Genomic DNA, 21,633 nt, shown 5'->3' on the forward strand with positions numbered 1-21,633 from the left:
GGGAGCAGGCTGATTGGTCTGTAGTTGCAAGGATCTGTTTTTGCACCTTTTTGTGTAAAGCGGTAATGTTTGCTGATTTCCAAGCAGATGGCAGATGACATTGAGCAAAAGAGAGGGTGAAAAGAACAGAGAGAGGGTGCGATAGAGTGGCAGAGCAGGATTTTAGGACCCGTGGGCTGATGCCGTCTGGTCCAGTTGCAGAATCAGAGTCGAGGTTTGACAAAAACTTCTCCACCTTGTCAGGAGAGAAGGACACAGAGTCCAGGAGCAGTTGGGTTCGACTGAGTAAGGTGGGAACAGAGAGAGATCTGTTTGGGACACAAGATTTTGAGGCAAACACAGAGTTGAGGCATGTAGCCATTTGAGGTAAGGGAGGGGATGGAGGGGGAACAAACACCAGAAACGGATTTGACCAGACGCCACCAGGATTTGGAGGAAGGAGACAGGTTTGCAAGTTCATTTTTGAGTATGGAGAGATAGTGCTTCCTGGCACTCCTGAGAGTAGACACACACTTGTTCCAAGCTTGGTGGAAGGACCTGAGATTGCCTTCAGTTGGATTTGCCTTCCAAGAGGCAAAGGCAAGTTGTTTCAGGGCAACTGCCTCACTACAAGATTCAGTGTACCATGGACGGGAGGAAGGGTAAGGCAACTGAAGACGAGATGGGATAAATCCATGCATGAGAGACAGCAGTTTGCTCTGGAAGAATTCCCAGGAAGAATTAATGTCAGAGGCAGTAGAGATGGTAGACCAGTCCAGATGATTGATGGCTGCTTGCAGACCGTGCCAGTCGGCCTGAGTGAAATGCCAGACTCGTCGGCGCTGAGGAGGCTCTCTGAGAATGGCCAGAGAGATGTCCACTTTAACAAGCACATGATCAGAAGAACCGATTGGAGCAGAAGAAGAGCAGCAGACATTTGCAGGGAAGTTAGTCATAACCAAGTCCAGAAGAGAAGATACTCCATTGACTGAGATCCGGGTTGGGAAATTGGCAGATTGTGTCAGTCCCAATGAGTCGCAGAAGTCCTTTGCTGAGGTGCCATGGCTGGTGAGAGAGGGCAGTGCAAGGAAATTGAGGAAGAGAGTTTTTGGTAAAGATAAAGGTTAAGGTTTCCCATTTCTCCGATGCTGATTGTCATCTGTTTGGCCTCTCCCAATCTATGTCACCCAGCTCTCTCTCATACCCTCACGGTTTGCCTCCTTGAAGGTTTCCCATTTCTCCTCTGCTGATTGTCATCTGTTTGGCCTCTCCCAATCTATGTCACCCAGCTCTCTCTCATACCCTCACGGTTTGCCTCCTTGAAGGTTTCCCATTTCTCCTCTGCTGATTGTCATCTGTTTGGCCTCTCCCAATCTACGTCACCCGGCTCTCTCTCATACCCTCATGGTTTGCCTTCCTGAAAGCTAATAGTCTTACTAGTCCAGCAGATAGGTGCTAAAAAATGAACTAATTGTGCACTTTATGATAAAAGCATGAAACTTGGCAAACTCATACTAGACATCATGGGGATCATTTTAAAGATTGGAGGCATTCTGTATCTGTCCTGTGTCCACCGTAGCGGCCATTTTCCAAAATGGCTGCCATCGAGGAGATTTTGCTGATAAGTGAATGACAAAAATACCTCTATTAACATAAAATATATATGTTCATGCTATATATGTAGTAACTTACTCAAACACAAGAATTATAAATATGCCCTAAGAATATATATTTAATGGATATATGGACCAATATAGGTATTTTGATGGTTAAAATATTAAAGAAAATGAACAAATTCCTTAATATCACTTTTTTTTTTTAAAGATAAGGATCATATAATATTATTAGTTATAAGTTTAGAAGTAGAAATTGTTAGTAGTCATTATTAGATATAAGTTGTTATATTTGTTATTAATCATTATATGTTATAAGTAAAACATGTTTTAAATAATTAAGTAGATTAATTAAGGTGTTTTTTTGCAGATCAGATCCAGAATTCTTGCAATATTTAAGAAATATAATTTTCTATAATTTATTGAATTGGTGTGGTTGTGTTTCTAATAATCATTGCTTCTGTCTGTTTCAGATTGTTGTGAGTGTTAATCTAATCTACTGCTCATCATCATGAAGAAAGTCTTCAAACTAGTTCAAGCTAGCAGTGATATCACCATGTCTGTGAATGAGGAGGATACACCGATGGACTGGAATAAGTGTCTCATCTGCCAGGAAAGCACCAGTGAGAAACTCACGTGCCCAGCAGACTTTGCAGAAAGGTTCCAAGGAGCTGGGTATACGTCTATTGTTCAAACTTTATCAGCATTCAACGAACTCGGTTGCTTGCCACCAAAGCTTAAGTTGACTCGAATGGACGATGGTAATGGACTGGAGAAAACATTTTCAAGTAGGAAAGCAAAATTTCATAAAACATGCAGACTTAAATTCAACCAAAATGAACTCAAACGTGCAGCTAAGCGGAAGATATGTGTAACGGACAAGAGTTCCTCTTCTGGTGAAAAGGAAAAATTCAAACGTCAAAAGGTCTCCAGGACTGGTGATGCTGTTAGCCATTGTTTCATCTGTGAGAAGCCCGCATGTGATGCCCTACCTCTCCATAGAGCCTCAACGTTTGGCCTTGACACTCGAGTGCGACAGTGTGCAATTAATCTACAAGATGAGCGTCTGTTGGCAAAGCTCAGTGAAGGAGACTTAATCGCTACAGAGGCTGAGTACCACAGCCAATGCTTAGTGTCATTGTATAACAGAGATCGAGATAGACCAACAACATCACATGACGAATGCAACACAAATATTGCTCATAACACTGCATTTGCTGAACTTATTTCATACATGCAAACTACTCTTGAGGATGACAACATTGCCCCTGTTTTCAAAATATCTGTATTGAAAAAACTATATACTGATAGAGTTAACCAGCTGGGAGAGGGCTCCTCTGTAATTCACTCTACACGATTCAAAAATAAAGTTCTAAGCTACTTTCCTGAGTTAGAAGCGCACAATGAAGGTCGCGATGTGCTTCTTGTCGCCAATGCAAATATTGGTAAATCGCTAAGAAGTTCGTGCCAGCTCGACGGTGACAGTGAAGCAGTGTTCATCTCTCGTGCTGCAAACATTGTTCGTAGAGACATGTTAAGAATGAAATGCTTACCATTCAGTGGTTCATTCAAAGAGGATTGTCAAGAAAATTCTGTGCCTCACTCACTGCTGATGCTGGTCACAATGATCATGTATGGGACAGATATCCAAAACCAAGAAAACTACTTGTCACAGCCAGCTTTGTCTGTGACATATAACAGCTGTGTGCGTCGACGACAACAACCATCATTGGAAACAAGACATACTGAACAGCGTGAGACACCACTTCCACTATTTCTCGGATCATTGATCCACTCAAGGACAAGATCTCGAGATCTAGTTGATACACTTTATAGGCTTGGATTGTCAGTTTCATACGACCGTGTTCTAGGCATGTCTGCAGATCTAGGAAACTCTGCCATTAGCCACTTTGAAAGTATTGGAACAGTGTGCCCACCTGCACTCCAAATTGGAGTATTCACAACATCAGCAGTCGACAACATTGACCATGACCCGACAGCAACAAGTGCGCATGGATCTTTCCATGGAACGGGCATCTCCTTGTTTCAGCACCCTGACACTGAAAATTGTGGGACTGAGCAAATGCGCATACCTTTAACAAAATCTGGCAAGAAGGTCCGAAAACTACCAGAAAGCTACACACTGGTACCTGCTGTCTCTGCACTGAAGAACGGGCCGCCAGTTCCAGAAGTATGTGGCCTAATGCAATCAGACTGCAGTCTAATGACTGCAGCAGTGGCAGAAGAGCAAAGGTGGTGTGATCATATTAGCAACGTTGTTGATGATAGAAATGCAGATAAGGATATACATGTGTCATGGGGTGCATATCACGCTACAAGAATAGAATCATCAGAGACCACTGATAATGGCCCCACAGCAGTCAGTGCTCTTCTCCCTCTATTCCCTGATGACTCAAAGTCAATCGCAATGATAAGACATTCAATGGAGGATTGGAGGTGGTGAAAAAAGCTGTAGCCATACTCAATCCGGGACAAATTCCAGTCATAGCGTGTGATCAGCCATTGTTCAAACTTGCCAAAAACATTCAGTGGATGTGGCCAGAAACATATGGCGAAGGCTCATTTCTGGTAATGTTGGGTGGTCTGCACATCAAGATGACTCTGCTTAAGGCACTTGGTGATCTGTTAGGTGGCAGCGGTTGGACATCGGCAATAGTGCAAGCTGACATAGCTACACCAGGAACTGCAGACTCATTTTTGAAAGCGACTCATGTCAAGAGAACTGCTCGTGCACATCAAGTGACTGCATGCACACTGCACAAGCTTCTCCATGAATCTTATACCAACTACCAAGTATCCCAGGCAGACACTGATGCTGTATCATTTGAAGAGTGGTGCAAATGCAGAGCAGAAGCAAGTCCACAATTCTATTTCTGGCAGCTTGTGCTGGAAACGCAGTTGAATATACTGGTCTGGGACAGATCTATTCATGAAGGCAATTTCCTTTTGTATGTGGATGCCTTGACACAGCTGGAATGGCTCTTCTATGCTCTTGACCACTACAACTATGCAAGAGCTGTGTCCATTCACTTGCGGGACATGGTGGTGCTTAGCGACAAACAACCAGGTGTGTTTGCAGCTTTTTGCAAGGGAAAGTTCACCGTCAACAAGACATGCCGACCATTCTCAAGGATGTCTTTGGACGAAAGCCATGAACAGAACAATGCCTGTGTGAAAGGTGATGGGGGAGCAGTTGGTCTCACCGAAAATCCAGCAGCACTATTGAGGTGGATGGTGGCTGGACCAGAGATTTCCCGGGTGGTTGGTGAGTTTCAAAGTGAACTGGACAGGAAGGAAGCAGCATCACACCCACACCATCACGAGGACAAGCCAGGTAGGTCTTATAAGTATCTCCATGAAATTTGGCTAGTTTTTGTATTGCATTACTTGTTTTGTAAAACTAAATATTTTGACAGTTGTGTAATCCCCAATTACTATATATTTTCAGGAACACAAGTGGCATTCCTCAAGAATGTGAAGTCTCTGATTTTAACAATGAAAACTATGGGCAACCCCTTCTCTGACACCAGTGGAGATCTCTTGGTCCTCGACACGCGAGAGGTGGTCGATTCATCTGTTGTTGATTCTGTTCGCAAAATGAAACTACTTGGTGAAAATCAACACAACGAGTTCTTTAAGAGTCGGCTGGTGGAGCGCACAACTGCACTCAATGATAGAATAACAAAGAACAATTTGCCTTTGTTCAGATGGTGTCCTGAGAAAGAAAAGTCTCGCACCCAGGAGCAGCTGCTGTCCATGAAACGTGACCGCAATTTGTTTTCAACATTGTACATTGCCAGTCAAATACGTGGAGCTGACCTGGAAGATTTTTTCCAGCATGAAAATCAGTCATTTCCACCTTCAATATCAGACTATGGGAAAATGAGACTTGGCAAAAAGTCAGACTTGCTCCAGTGCCTGGAAGATCTGGTGCCACATAGTGATGATGCCGACCACACTACATCTGAAGTAGACATGGTCATCATTGATGGTGCAGCTATTGCCAACGTGATTACGCCTGGTACATCAGAGACATTCAATGGGTATTCTAAAGAGTTCATGAACTATGTACGGAGGCAATTCACAGGCTCTGTTTGCCGTGTTGATGTGGTATTTGATGTATACAGAGAAGATAGTCTGAAGGCCGCCACAAGAAAGAAGAGAGGGAAGGGCATACGGATAAGAGTGGAAGGAAACAAGAAGCTGCCTGGAAACTGGTTACAATTCCTACGGGAAGACGGTAACAAGACAGAACTTTTTAATCTCCTGAGTGAACGAGTGACAAATGAAACATTTCCTGGTATAGTGGTCATGACTCACGGAGAAGAGCTGCGTTGTTCAGAGACAATTGACTCAGACTGGTTGTCCCCTTCTACACAGGAGGAAGCAGACACAAGAATGCTGCTGCATGCAGCAGATGGGGCCAGGCAAGGTTGCAAGAACATCTTGCTTAGAACTGTTGACAAAGATGTAGTCGTACTAGCAGTCAGTCTTGCTCACAAGCTTGACAGTGCACAGCTCACTGTAGCATTTGGAATGGGAAAATCGTTCCGTTACCTAGACGCAACTCACATGGCACAGACGCTGGGAAATGATAAGTGCAATGCAATACTTGCTTTTCATGCACTGACTACATCTACTGACCATGCTATTCTTGACTAGAATCCTTCCCTCATACATGGTGTGACACCACATCCAGTTTCACCGGCATAGGAAAAAGAACAGCATGGTCATCATGGAATGCGTTTGTTGATGTCACGCCAGACTTGTGCAGACTTGCACAGACTCCAACAACAGCTAGCATAACCCAGCTTCTCCCAAACATCGAGAGGTACATTGTGCTTATGTACGACCGTGGAAGCTCTGATGATAATGTGAACATGGCATGGAAGACTCTGTTCACACAGAAAGGCAGGAGCATTGAAAACATACCTCCAACTCAAGATGTTCTCTATCAGCATCTACTTCGAGTTGGTTATCAGGCTGGCCATGTATGGGGTCAAGCCCTGCTAAAAGCACCTCACCTGCCCAGCCCAGCAGAGTTTGGATGGACGCGAAAGAACAATTTGGCCGAATGGGAAGTGATGTGGAGGAACCTGCCCCCTGCTGGTGCAGCATGCCGTGCTGTTAAGTGTGGCTGTATTAAAGGCTGCAGAGGAAGATGTAAATGTGCGGAAGAAAATCTACCCTGTACATTACTCTGCAAGTGCGGTGGTTGTGAGCGAGAAGGGTGACAAGAGAACGGTTGACATTGAAACATGAGTGTTCTTGGACGTTATTGTTCTATCTCATGCACACCAAAAAACATTTGTACTACTACAGTGTAATTTTCTGAAGTGTTTTCCTAAATGAAAGGAAGATAACACTTTGTACAAATAAACTAGTTTATCGAAACCAGTTTGTGTTACTTTATTCCTGGAATTTTGCATTTTTCCCCTCCAAATGCCCTTAAAGTGACACATAGAGGTCCCCAAAACAATCAAAAATGAATATTTATGTTATCATATATAATCCTTGGTGATACTTTAGTGTCCAGATGATATTAAAATAACCATTTGATATTTTCTGATGTAATATACATTTATTCTAGCTAAATAATGATTCTGACTCTAATTCGCCACGGGTGACACGGGACAGATCCAGAATGCCTCCAATCTTTAAAATGTTCCCCATAATGTCTAGTATTAGTGTACCAAGTTTCATGCTTTAATCATAAAATGCACGATTATTCACCTATCCGCTGGACTATACTCTACTATCCTGAACTTTAACTCTTAACAGAATACTTGCACACTATGTTTTGGTCACTTGGTCCTAAATGCTCCCCTATCTACGCCTCCTCCACCATCTTAGGATCATTACTTAAAAGGAGGCCTGACCTCGTGGGCCTATCTACAAACTGGGTTACAAAGCAATCCTGGAATATATATCGGAAATCCTCATCTGCGCTGCCCTTTCCCTCTTCCTGGACCCAATCTATCCCAGGAAAGTTTAAATCCCCCATAATCAATACCTTACCACATGCCCTTCTGAATTATGCATGTACTCGTTCCTCCTCTTCCCTCATACCAGGAACCCTATAAAAGGATCCTACCGGTATCTTATTGTTTTTACAATCTCTAATCTCTCCCCAAACAGAATCCCTACATTAATTCTCTCCTATGGCACCTCTTTTTCTCATGCAACGCTCTCATGCAATGTATTTTATCCACATTGCTTCACCTCCTCCTATTTTCTCCTTCCTATCACACCGATACATCTTGTATCCCCTAATCCTGTCCTCCAGTTACTCTCCTCATTAAACCTCGTCTCACTTACCGGAACTAAATCATACTACTCGCTATCTACTTTAGCCTCAAGCTCTTCCACTTTATTATTTAAACTCCTGACATTGGTATGGAATATGTTTAATTTTCCTTTCCTAAAACTATATTTTCTTGTGTGGCTTTATCAATCACAATTACATCAGTTCCTTCCTTTGTAGCTTCCTCACCCTCCATTGACCTAAAACAACGAAACTGAATTCCTTCCTCAATTCCGAATGCAAACCTTGCTGCCCCCTTTCTATCAGCATATGTCCATCATTCTGGAAGCACCTGTTTTGCCACCCCCCAAATGATTCCCCACTACCTCTTAAATGAAAAACCTTCCTCCCGACACCATTCTTCCAGCCATTGGTTCACATCTATCGCTCTGCTCATAATTTATATTCCATTTTGTAATCTTGGGAGAATACCAGAAAACATTACCTCACAACCCTTTGTAATATCCTGCATCTATTTTTCAAAACCTCTGAGTAAACTTTCCCTACATGATTTTCTCCAAGGTGTACCACAACCAACTTCTTCCTGCCGACTTGATGTCATGATTTCATGATGTCTTGATGTCACGACTTCAGCCTTCCTTCAATGTCCCTAATAGGGCTGCAGATTGAGCATGAAAATGAGGGTGAAGTGGCAACTAGCTTCCTACCAGCTAATTTTTATATTTTTTTAAAATAAAGTATGGGCCCTGACTAGTTCACACACCAAAAATACCCAGAATCCCCTTGGGGGAACATGTTCAAGTGACGTCATCAAGATGGCCTCCATTTTTATTAAGTTTTTGTATTTTATTTTTACATTGAGGGTCCCTGTGTCTTGATCTGTAATAAAATGATACTAGCATCTGATTTAAATATTCTATTTAATAATATTAATATTTAACAATACTTAAAAATAATATTATTAATTATATTTAATAATATTGTTGCGGTTTTGAGAACCCACACTTGTAAATATAACATCATTAAAGGTTAAAAGGTAGCACCCCATAGATAGGCCACAAGCAACACGTAGGCCACCTTAGGACGTCAGTTATTTCTTAGTATGTGTTAGATAAGGCCCTGTCCAGTAGTTGCATCTGCGTTGTGTCAAACAAATAAGAGTAGGTCCCCATCCGTTCAGTTTGGCAGCCTCCCCTCCAAGCGACGCCATTAGGCGCTAGCCATCGCCCTCGCCCTTTAGGGCCAGCGGCGTTTGCAACCTCGCTGGGCTTCTGCTCAAACCAGCCCAGAAACCCACGAGGTAAGGCCCGAAAAGAGGGCGGAGCGGCAGGATGGAGGTGTGGCCACGTCAACCAGCCATCAAGGCGGAGCCGGTAAGCCAACACCAGCCAACCAGGGCTGAGGTGAGGTCGCCTGACAGGGCGTGGTTTTGGGCTCCGAGAGCGTTCGCTGGCTTGGTTATAAAAGCATGCATGCAAAGCCCTCGAAAGGACTTGTTGGAGAGGACTCGTTGGAAGGTAGGCTTATGATCAGGACTTACGGAGCAGCGCTCATTGCGAAAGGACTGAAGCCAAAGATTGGTATTGAAAGGGAATTGCGCTTTACGAGAGAGAGAGAGACGCGCTGTGGTAACCAGCTTTACAACGGGCGAGCGTGCGGCACGCATTGCCGAGAACTGCAGCGTGCCGAAAGACATTGGGGAAGGGGCGCTTGAGGCGAGTAAGACCGGTAGCGCGTGTCAAAGCGCCGGTCCACATATTACGAAGTCGCGCTAGGCCAGCTTACCCTTCCCTCGTCACTATAATTGTCCGTCCGCGCCTGCACTACGTGGAGAGCTGCCTGCTGGGTTTCGTCTGCTGGTACAGGTCGAGGACCGGAGCCGGACTGGAGCCTGAACACCATCGCCGGACCTTCCACCCTACCTTCTACATCCCCGCGTGAGTCTGCGTCTCAGACTGAATCTGAGAGCAATCGAGCCCGTGTCCAGGGAATATAATAAGACTGTCGAAGGCTGCCCTGTGTACTTTTCCTTCCTCTTTCTTTCTTGTACATTCTTTCGTTTCCTCTTCTTATTTGTACATAATTAATAAACCAATCTGTTCTTCCTATTTTCCTGGTTTCCTCTCAATTCGATCGTCCTAGTCTTTTCTCCATTGGGTAAACATGGCACGATTCGGAACTGCTATAATCCGGTCTAGTCACTGGTTAACAGCTCGGATCGCGGATTGCTATCCGCTCGGCATATCCCATCAATATCCATGGTTTGAGCAGGAGTTATTTCCTTGCTTCCTGGGCGGCGTTAATAAGTAGGTAAAAAGAAGTCGGCTTACAACCCTAGTTAACGTCGTCCGGAAGGAACGTGATAACCCCCAGGATCGCGTCGGCCAGATAAGAGACAAGGGGATTAAACCCCTCTTCCTAAGGGGAGAGCCGATGTAGGAGATCCGCAACAATATTTAAAATAATATTTAAATAATATTTAAATTAAACGCAGCTGATGCATTAAGATCAATTTCTTGGGTATTAGGGTATTCAGTTGTTGGTTGTAATTGTTGGGGTGCCTTTTTGAATAGCGCATGCGCATACATTTTAATATGCATATTGCAACGGATATCCTCATGATTCTACACGTCGCAGCTGGTGACCACACTGTGGTCATTTTTCTCTTGTTTTTCTATGTCTCTGCGAATAATACTAACTGCACGGTGAAGTATTTGGGAATCATTTTTGTAATCAGAACCATTGTTGTAACTTGTAAGCACATTCTCACGAACTTCTGCTGGCTTCATATTCACTGCTGTAAGTTTTATTCCTTTCTTTTTATTCTGTGGTTCTCCACAAATTAAACAGTGTTCATCCCAGGAAAAGGCTGATGCTTTTTCTCTTGACAGTAAAACTTCTATATAAACGGTTAGGTACAACGTCAGCACCTGTACACAATGCCAAACTTTACAATTTTGGCATCTCAGCATTTTCCCGTCTGTTATTTCAGGCGGTGTATGACTGACCATGCCGCGATGTAAAAAAAATATATCTCGGCAATTTCCCGTATGTGGCGACACGTGAACGAAGCTATGCTCCTCTCTCCACATTATTGTGACGACGTATAAATTAAATATTTCATCGTGACGATTGTCATCAAATGGACGAATTTTTAATATATCTCGGCATTTTCCCGGCTGTTATTTCGGGCGGTGTATGACTGACCATGCCGCGATTTAAACAAAATATATATATCTCGGCATTTTCCCGTCTGTTATTTCGGGCGGTGTATGACTGACCATGCCGCGATTTAAAAAAAAAATATCTCAATGGACTTGAAGTTACAGGCCTTTGAGAATTCATTTCGTTCTATAAAGGGCAACTTTCATCGGATTTTCTTCCCGTTTTTTTTCAACCGAGTCTAAAACTATGTTAGCGACTGTGAAAAATGAAATGATATATCGAATTTGATTTGAAATAAAACTGTGTGAGAGAGGAAGACACCACGGGCCTACAAAACAGGCCTCAAAGCTATGCGAGTTAATAAAATGGTGGATATTTGTTTATATGAAGCCTCTCCCAAAATGGGTGGAGCTATGGTTCCCAGAATGGGTGGAGCTTTGAGGTTTTGTCTTCTCTGCAAGAACAAGAAGAAGAACAACAAGAAGAACAACAACAACAGCAGAGGGCACTCTATTAGCAGCGTCTGCGACGCGGCTAAAAAGAAGAGATGTGACGACTTTGGACGTACCGTATCAGGAAGAGAAAATATCCCTTCGATCTGAATCCCCTGCGTTGTGTAGGAGAATTCTCCATGGTGTTGGATGTGCTTTTCGTGGCTGCCGTTTTGTTCGTGCAAGACATTTTTTCTGCAAGAAATTGATTGTAGTGGAGAGGTGACACCCTGGAAAAGCCGACCCGAGAACATGGTATGTGCATGAGACAAGAGAAAATTCAACAGTAACCTGTGTCCCCACCCATTGGTGAAAAGGGCTTATCAACCAAGTACCAAACCTTATAGGCCTTCCAATATGCGTCTGTTTCGGAAGAGAATGCAGCAAAGGTACCTCACACTTGTTTTTCACATTGCGTGAATTTCTTAAATTGATGTCAGGAATAACCAAAATTCGCTATTTCACTCTTCTTCCTCACTTTTTAGTGTTTTATCTTCTTCATTCAATTTCTACATTCGCCATGTGCTCAATCATGGTGTTTTTACATTCTTATTTTTACATCGCACATCTGCACAAAGTTGTGATTGAAGAGGACTTTTCTTTTTCAGGGAAGCAAAGCTTTATGAGTCTCCCCGTTCACGAAGGATTGGTGCGAATGATTCTTCCGATTGTCAAGATGGTGGTATGAAGGTGTCTTATCGTTCACAAGACGTTGTTGTGGAGGAGTCTTCCGGTTCACAAGACGTTGTTGTGGAGGAGTCTTCTGGTTCACAAGACGTTGTTGTGGAGGAGTCTTCCGGGTCACAAGACGTTGTTGTGGAGGAGTCTTCCGGTTCACAAGATGTTGTTGTGGAGGAGTCTTCCGGTTCACAAGACGTTGTTGTGGAGGAGTCTTCCGGTTCACAAGACGTTGTTGTGGAGGAGTCTTCTGGTTCACAAGACGTTGTTGTGGAGGAGTCTTCCGTTTCACAAGACGTTGTTGTGGAGGAGAATTCTCCATGGTGTTGGATGTGCTTTTCGTGGCTGCCGTTTTGTTCGTGCAAGACATTTTTTCTGCAAGAAATTGATTGTAGTGGAGAGGTGACACCCTGGAAAAGCCGACCAGAGAACATGGTATGTGCATGAGACAAGAGAAAATTCAACAGTAACCTGTGTCCCTACCCATTGGTGAAAAGGGCTTATCAACCAAGTACCAAACCTTATAGGCCTTCCAATATGCGTCTGTTTCGGAAGAGAATGCAACAAAGGTACCTCACACTTGTTTTTCACATTGCGTGAATTTCTTAAATTGATGTCAGGAATAACCAAAATTCGCTATTTCACTCTTCTTCCTAACTTTTTAGTGTTTTATCTTCTTCATTCAATTTCTACATTCGCCATGTGCTCAATCATGGTGTTTTTACATTCTTATTTTTACATTTTACATCGCACATCTGCACAAAGTTGTGATTGAAGAGGACTTTTCTTTTTCAGGGAAGCAAAGCTTTTTGAGTCTCCCCGTTCACGATGGATTGGTGTGAATGATTCTTCCGATTGTCAAGATGGTGGTATGAAGGTGTCTTATCGTTCACAAGACGTTGTGGAGGAGTCTTCCGGTTCACAAGACGTTGTTGTGGAGGAGTCTTCCGGTTCACAAGACGTTGTTGTGGAGGAGTCTTCCGGGTTCACAAGACGTTGTTGTGGAGGAAACTTATGTTTCACAAGACGTTATTGTAGAGGAGTCGAGCAGTCATCAAGATATAAAACACCAAAGTGAATTCATCTGATTGAAAGCATCTGAAGTAAATAATTTGTTTGCCTCTTCACTTTTTTATCTTGAATCTGGAAATATAAACCTCAGAAAATGAACAAGAAATTGACTTTTCAACCTTTTTAAACTTAGGAATACGTTTAGGAGATGTAAGAAGACCAAGTACAAAAAGTTTTAATTAAAACAAAAGCCGCGTCGATGTTACACAATGCCTAGATGCAGCTGTGCCTATAACGTCGATGTTATAGGCACAGGACATTCCTATTGATTCGATTACTTGATGTTATTTTTGTGCAAAGTGAAAATATATCTCGGCAATTTCCCGTGTGTGGCGACGAATTTTTAATATATCTCGGCATTTTCCCGTCTGTTATTTCAGGCGGTGTATGACTGACCATGCCGTGATTGTAAAAAAAATATATCTCGGCAATTTCCCGTGTGTGGCGACGAATTTTTAATATATCTCGGCATTTTCCCGTCTGTTATTTCAGGCGGTGTATGACTAACCATGCCGCGATTTAAAAAAATATATATCTCGGCAATTTCCCGTGTGTGGCGACACGTGAACGAAGCTATGCTCCTCTCTCCACATTATTGTGACGACGTATAAATTAAATATTTCATCGTGACGATTGTCATCAAATGGACGAATTTTTAATATATCTCGGCATTTTCCCGTGTCATTTCAGGCGGTGTATGACTGACCATGCCGCGATTTAAAAATATATATATCTCAATGGACTTGAAGTTACAGGCCTTTGAGAATTCATTTCGTTCTATAAAGGGCAACTTTCATCGGATTTTCTTCCCGTTTTTTTTCAACCGAGTCTAAAACTATGTTAGCGACTGTGAAAAATGAAATGATATATCGAATTTGATTTGAAATAAAACTGTGTGAGAGAGGAAGACACCACGGGCCTACAAAACAGGCCTCAAAGCTATGCGAGTTAATAAAATGGTGGATATTTGTTTATATGAAGCCTCTCCCAAAATGGGTGGAGCTATGGTTCCCAGAATGGGTGGAGCTTTGAGGTTTTGTCTTCTCTGCAAGAACAAGAACAAGAAGAAGAAGAACAAGAAGAACAACAACAACAGCAGAGGGCACTCTATTAGCAGCGTCTGCGACACGGCTAAAAAGAAGAGATGTGACGACTTTGGACGTACCGTATCAGGAAGAGAAAATATCCCTTCGATCTGAATCCCTGGCGTTGTTGTGGAGGAGAATTCTCCATGGTGTTGGATGTGCTTTTCGTGGCTGCCGTTTTGTTCGTGCAAGACATTTTTTCTGAAAGAAATTGATTGTAGTGGAGAGGTGACACCCTGGAAAAGCCGACCAGAGAAAATGGTATGTGCATGAGACAAGAGAAAATTCAACAGCAACCTGTGTCCCTACCCATTGGTGAAAAGGGCTTATCAACCAAGTACCAAACCTTATAGGCCTTCCAATATGCGCCTGTTTCGGAAGAGAATGCAACAAAGGTACCTCACACTTGTTTTTCACATTGCGTGAATTTCTTAAATTCATGTCAGGAATAACCAAAATTCGCTATTTCACTCTTCTTCCTCACCTTTTAGTGTTTTATCTTCTTCATTCAATTTCTACATTCGCCATGTGCTCAATCATGGTGTTTTTACATTCTTATTTTCACATTTTACATCGCACATCTGCACAAAGTTGTGATTGAAGAGGACTTTTCTTTTTCAGGGAAGCAAAGCTTTATGAGTCTCCCCGTTCACGATGGATTGGTGTGAATGATTCTTCCGATTGTCAAGATGGTGGTATGATGGTGTCTTATCGTTCACAAGACGTTGTGGAGGAGTCTTCCGGTTCACAAGACGTTGTTGTGGAGGAGTCTTCCGGTTCACAAGACGTTGTTGTGGAGGGGTCTTCCGGTTCACAAGACGTTGTTGTGGAGGAGTCTTCCGGTTCACAAGACGTTGTTGTGGAGGAGTCTTCCGGTTCACAAGACGTTGTTGTGGAGGGGTCTTCCGGTTCACAAGACGTTGTTGTGGAGGGGTCTTCCGGTTCACAAGACGTTGTTGTGGAGGGGTCTTCCGGTTCACAAGACATTGTTGTGGAGGAGTCTTCCGGTTCACAAGACGTTGTTGTGGAGGAGTCTTCCGGTTCACAAGACGTTGTTGTGGAGGAGCATTCGGGTTCACAAGACGTTGTTGTGGAGGAGTCTTCCGGTTCACAAGACGTTGTTGTGGAGGAGTATTCGGGTTTACAAGACGTTGTTGTGGAGGAGTCTTCCGGTTCACAAGACGTTGTTGTGGAGGAGTATTCGGGTTCACAACACGATGTTGTGGAGGAGTCTTCCGGGTTCACAAGACGTTGTTGTGGAGGAAACTTATGTTTCACAAGACGTTATTGTGGAGGAGTCGAGCAGTCATCAAGATATAAAACACCAAAGTGAATTCATCTGATTGAAAGCATCTGAAGTAAATAATTTATTTTCCTCTTCACTTTTTAATCTTGAATTTGGAAATATAAACCTCAGAAAATGAACAAGAAATTGACTTTTAACCTTTTTAAACTTAGGAATACGTTTCGGAGAAGTAATAAGAAAAAGAAGAGATGTGACGACTTTGGACGTACCTTATCAGGAAGAGAAAATATCCCTTCGATCTGAATCCCTGGCGTTGTTGTGGAGGAGAATTCTCCATGGTGTTGGATGTGCTTTTCGTGGCTGCCGTTTTGTTCGTGCAAGACATTTTTTCTGCAAGAAATTGATTGTAGTGGAGAGGTGACACCCTGGAAAAGCCGACCAGAGAATATGGTATGTGCATGAGACAAGAGAAAATTCAACAGTAACCTGTGTCCCGACCCATTGGTGAAAAGGGCTTATCAACCAAGTACCAAACCTTATAGGCCTTCCAATATGCGTCTGTTTCGGAAGAGAATGCAACAAAGGTACCTCACACTTGTTTTTCACATTGCGTGAATTTCTTAAATTCATGTCAGGAATAACCAAAATTCGCTATTTCACTCTTCTTCCTCACCTTTTAGTGTTTTATCTTCTTCATTCAATTTCTACATTCGCCATGTGCTCAATCATGGTGTTTTTACATTCTTATTTTTACATTTTACATCGCACATCTGCACAAAGTTGTGATTGAAGAGGACTTTTCTTTTTCAGGGAAGCAAAGCTTTATGAGTCTCCCCGTTCACGATGGATTGGTGTGAATGATTCTTCCGATTGTCAAGATGGTGGTATGAAGGTGTCTTATTGTTCACAAGACATTGTGGAGGAGTCTTCCGGGTCACAAGACGTTGTTGTGGAGGAGTCTTCCGGTTCACAAGACGTTGTTGTGGAGGAGTCTTCCGGTTCACAAGACGTTGTTGTGGAGGAGTCTTCCGGTTCACAAGACGTTGTTGTGGAGGAGTCTTCTGGTTCACAAGACGTTGTTGTGAAGGAGTCTTCCGGTTCACAAGACGTTGTTGTGGAGGAGTCTTCTGGTTCACAAGACGTTGTTGTGGAGGAGTCTTCCGGTTCACAAGACGTTGTTGAGGAGGAGTCTTCCGGTTCACAAGACGCTGTTGTGGAGGAGTCTTCCGGTTCACAAGACGTTGTTGTGGAGGAGTTCCGGTTCACAAGACGTTGTTGTGGAGGAGTCTTCCGGTTCACAAGACTTTGTTGTGGAGGAGTCTTCCGGTTCACAAGACTTTGTTGTGGAGGAGTCTTCCGGTTCACAAGACGTTGTTGTGGAGGGGTCTTCCGGTTCACAAGACGTTGTTGTGGAGGAGTCTTCCGGTTCACAAGACGTTGTTGTGGAGTCTTCTTCCGGTTCACAAGACGTTGTGGAGGAGTTTTCCGGTTCACAAGACGTTGTTGTGGAGGAGTCTTCCGGTTCACAAGACGTTGTTGTGGAGGAGTCTTCCGGTTCACAAGACGTTGTTGTGGAGGAGTCTTCCGGTTCACAAGACGTTGTTGTGGAGGAGTCTTCCGGTTCACAAGACGTTGTTGTGGAGGAGTCTTCCGGTTCACAAGACGTTGTTGTGGAGGAGTCTTCCGGTTCACAAGACGTTGTTGTGGAGGAGTCTTCCGGTTCACAAGACGTTGTTGTGGAGGAGTCTTCCGGTTCACAAGACATTGTTGTGGAGGAGTCTTCCGGTTCACAAGACGTTGTTGTGGAGGAGTCTTCCGGTTCACAAGACGTTGTTGTGGAGGAGTCTTCCGGTTCACAAGACGTTGTTGTGGAGGAGTCTTCTGGTTCACAAGACGTTGTTGTGGAGGAGTCTTCCGGTTCACAAGACGTTGTTGTGAAGGAGTCTTCCGGTTCACAAGACGTTGTTGTGGAGGAGTCTTCTGGTTCACAAGACGTTGTTGTGGAGGAGTCTTCCGGTTCATAAGACGTTGTTGTGGAGGAGTCTTCCGGTTCACAAGACGTTGTTGTGGAGGAGTCTTCCGGTTCACAAGACGTTGTTGTTGTGGAGGAGTTTTCCGGTTCACAAGACGTTGTTGTGGAGGAGTCTTCCGGTTCACAAGACGTTGTTGTGGAGGAGTCTTCCGGTTCACAAGACGTTGTTGGGGAGGCGTCTTCCGGTTCACAAGACGTTGTTGTGGAGGAGTCTTCCGGTTCACAAGACGTTGTTGTGGAGGCGTCTTCCGGTTCACAAGACGTTGTTGTGGAGGAGTCTTCCGGTTCACAAGACGTTGTTGTGGAGGAGTCTTCCGGGTTCACAAGACGTTGTTGTGGAGGAGTCTTCCGGGTTCACAAGACGTTGTTGTGGAGGAAACCTATGTTTCACAAGACGTTATTGTCGAGGAGTCGAGCAGTCATCAAGATATAAAACACCAAAGTGAATTCATCTGATTGAAAGCATCTGAAGTAAATAATTTATTTTCCTCTTCACTTTTTTATCTTGAATTTGGAAATATAAACCTCAGAAAATGAACAAGAAATTGACTTTCAACCTTTTTAAACTTAGGAATACGTTTCGGAGATGTAAGAAGAAAAAGAAGAGATGTGACGACTTTGGACGTACCGTATCAGGAAGAGAAAATATCCCTTCGATCTGAATCCCTGGCGTTGTTGTGGAGGAGAATTCTCCATGGTGTTGGATGTGCTTTTCGTGGCTGCCGTTTTGTTCGTGCAAGACATTTTTTCTGCAAGAAATTGATTGTAGTGGAGAGGTGACACCCTGGAAAAGCCGACCAGAGAATATGGTATGTGCATGAGACAAGAGAAAATTCAACAGTAACCTGTGTCGCTACCCATTGGTGAAAAGGGCTTATCAACCAAGTACCAAACCTTATAGGCCTTCCAATATGCGTCTGTTTCGGAAGAGAATGCAACAAAGGTACCTCACACTTGTTTTTCACATTGCGTGAATTTCTTATATTCATGTCAAGAATGAAAATGAATGAATGAATGAATCATCATTTTAAGGCCATTTTCCCCGCGAGAGCAGGGGTTAGCCTTGCGGGCCCCATGACAATCGTCTCCATTTTGCCCTATTTTCTGCATCTCTCCTTGTATAACCACATTGCCCGCATTTCTTCTTCCACCATCTTCAGGCAAGTCTGTCTCGGTCTTCCCCGTCCTCCACTTCCTTCTACATTTATTTCCATCACTCTTCTCAACGAATCACTTTCATCCTTCCTCAACACATGACCAAACATCTCAACGTGTTCCTCTTCACAGCATCAATCACAGGCTCTATTCCCATCATCTTTCGCAATTCATCATTTGTCTTCCTCTCTCTCAATGATACTCCACATATCCACCGAACCATTCGCATTTCCACCCTTTCCAGCCTTCGTTGCTGCTCTACGTTCATTACCCATGTCTCGCTCCCATAAATCATAACACTTCTCACACATGCAGCATACACCTTTCCCTTCAGCTTCAACGACACTCCCCTCCTCATCAGCACGCCACTCAGTTCCCAAAACTTCTTCCATGCACATCTCACTCCAGCAACCATTGCCGAGTCTGATCCACCTTCTCCATTCAGCATGTCTCCGAGACAGCAAAATGTTTTCACACCTTCCAGCTTCATGCCGTCTCCAAGATCCAACTCAACATTTCCTCCATCTGCAGCTCCCTCTGTGCACACCTTACATTTGAATGTAGCTGCCACACTGGTTAATGACCCTCTCAGACCACGACATTTTTGATGAACCCTACTCAGAGCACATTGTACATTGAATGGAGTTCACTCCACCACCCTTCCTGCACACAGCACACGGCCACTTCCCAGTTCTTTCCACCTCACCACATGCTTTACCAATTGCCATCACTTTCGTCTTTCAGATATTCACCTTCAGACCTTTTGTCTCCATACATTCCTTCCACTTGTTCATCTTTTCCTTCAGTCCATCCATACTTTCCGCAATCAACACCAGATCATCTGCATGCAACAACTCCCACGGTAAACCCCCTTTACGTTCTGAGCCAGCACCTCCATCACAGCTACAAATAGTAGTGGACTTGGTACCAACCCCTAATACACTCCCACCTTCACCTCAAACTCACCACTGTTCCCGTCGTTCGTCCTTACAGCTGTGCGCGCTCTTTTGTGCATTGCCATCACTACTCTGATCAACCATTCCTCCACTCCTAACTTCCTCAATGCCCATGTCAATACTTCGTGTGGAACCCTATCGAATGCTTTCTCCAGATGAACAAACCCAAGAAACAACTTCTTCCTCTTCTCCATGTACTTCTCCTGCAACTGCCTCAATAAAAGCACGTCTGTCGTTCCTCTTCCTGGCATAAATCCAAACTGCATTTCGTCGATCTTCACTTTCTTCCTTATCCTCCTCTCCAACACCCTTTCCAATACCTTCATTCCATGTTCCAATAACTTTATCGCTCGATACGGGCCACAGTCCAGAGGGTCACCTTTCCCCTTGTATAGAGGGACGAGGGTACTCAGTTCCCACTCCACTGGAATGCGGCCTTCTTTCACCACCAGATTACAGATCTCTGTCATTTTCTTCACGTCCCAACTTCCTGCTGCCTTCAACATATCTCCCACAACTCCCGTCGGCCTTCCCGCTTTTCTACTCTTCATTGCTTTTATCGCTTCCTCAACTTCCTTTCCAGTTATCTTCTCTGCCGGTCCTAAAACTGAGTTACTCTCGATGTTGCCATCCCATTCATTCCCTGCATTCAACAGCATTTCCATATATCTTTTAATTCAAATGCAACAATAAAAGGGTTTAATAAAAATAATGCCAGGGAACAGGAAATGCACGGTAAAACTAAATTCCTAATTGAGGGACCCTCCAGACGGACTCATATACAAACAAGGGGGAAAAAAACAACAAAAAAAACACCTTTAGAGGCCATTTTTCCCCGCAAAGCGGGGGTTGGCCTTTTTCGGGGACCGTGGTTGTTGTTGTTTTTCGGTCCCCTTTTTGAAGCAATGTTTTACGGCCGGATGCCCTTCCTGCCGCCAACCCTTTTTGTCGCCTTTTACAACAAACAGGGAATTACCAGTGAACTGGTACTCAATTAGCCGACCTCGGAAGGATGACAGGCTGAGTCAACCAAAATAAAAAATAAATAATATTTCTGCCGGCACTCAGCTCTGGTCTCGACGAGCACTTTGGGAGCTTGGTGGTCGTTGAAGCTACTGCATGGGAAGCGCACAAGATGGCGGTGGCACGGCGCCCTTAGTATCCACTGGCATGAGGCAAGCAGATAGGACGACCTCCTTCAGCTCGCTCGCGACCTCCTTCGCCTCCGAAGAACAACACAGCCGCCAAAACCTCCTCCTTTCCACTTGCAAAGCTCCCAAAAGCTTTCACCGATCTCCTCACAGGCGCCCACACAGGCAAAACGTGACCGCCCACGACCAAAGCCAGGACCGAGAGAGAGAGAGAGCGAGAGAGAGAGAGAGAGAGAGAGAGAGAGAGAGAGAGAGAGAGAGAGAGAGAAAGAGAAAGAGAAAGAGAAAGAGAGAAAGAAAGAGAAAGAAACGCACCCTCCCCTCTTTTCGCTGATGTCACACTCAAACCAATCCCCGTGCCCCACCACTTCAGTCCATGGCCATGACCAATCATTCCCTTTGGGGCGGGTCCTCGCGGCCCTTCTGGACGCCCATCGAGAACATTCGGGGGCGGGGATCCCTTGCCGATCGGCAAATGTGATGGGTATCTGCCGGGCATGTCGGTGTTGTAATATGCCCGAGTTCGTTTCCTGACAGCCCTCGACTTATCGCAGGTCGATTTATTATAACCACAAAGGTCAGATCACAAGAGGTAGGGCGGACAGGGGGATTTATTCTTATTCCCTAAGTTACCCAGCACAAGAGCCATCGTCCGTATGGCCACACGTCACACTTAATCCGAACACACAGAGGTGACTTATTTTCACCAAGGTGTTCTTACACGA

Source organism: Myxine glutinosa, unplaced genomic scaffold, assembly GCF_964187855.1.
Source record: "Myxine glutinosa unplaced genomic scaffold, kmMyxGlut1.1 SCAFFOLD_719, whole genome shotgun sequence".
Taxonomy (NCBI): domain Eukaryota; kingdom Metazoa; phylum Chordata; class Myxini; order Myxiniformes; family Myxinidae; genus Myxine; species Myxine glutinosa.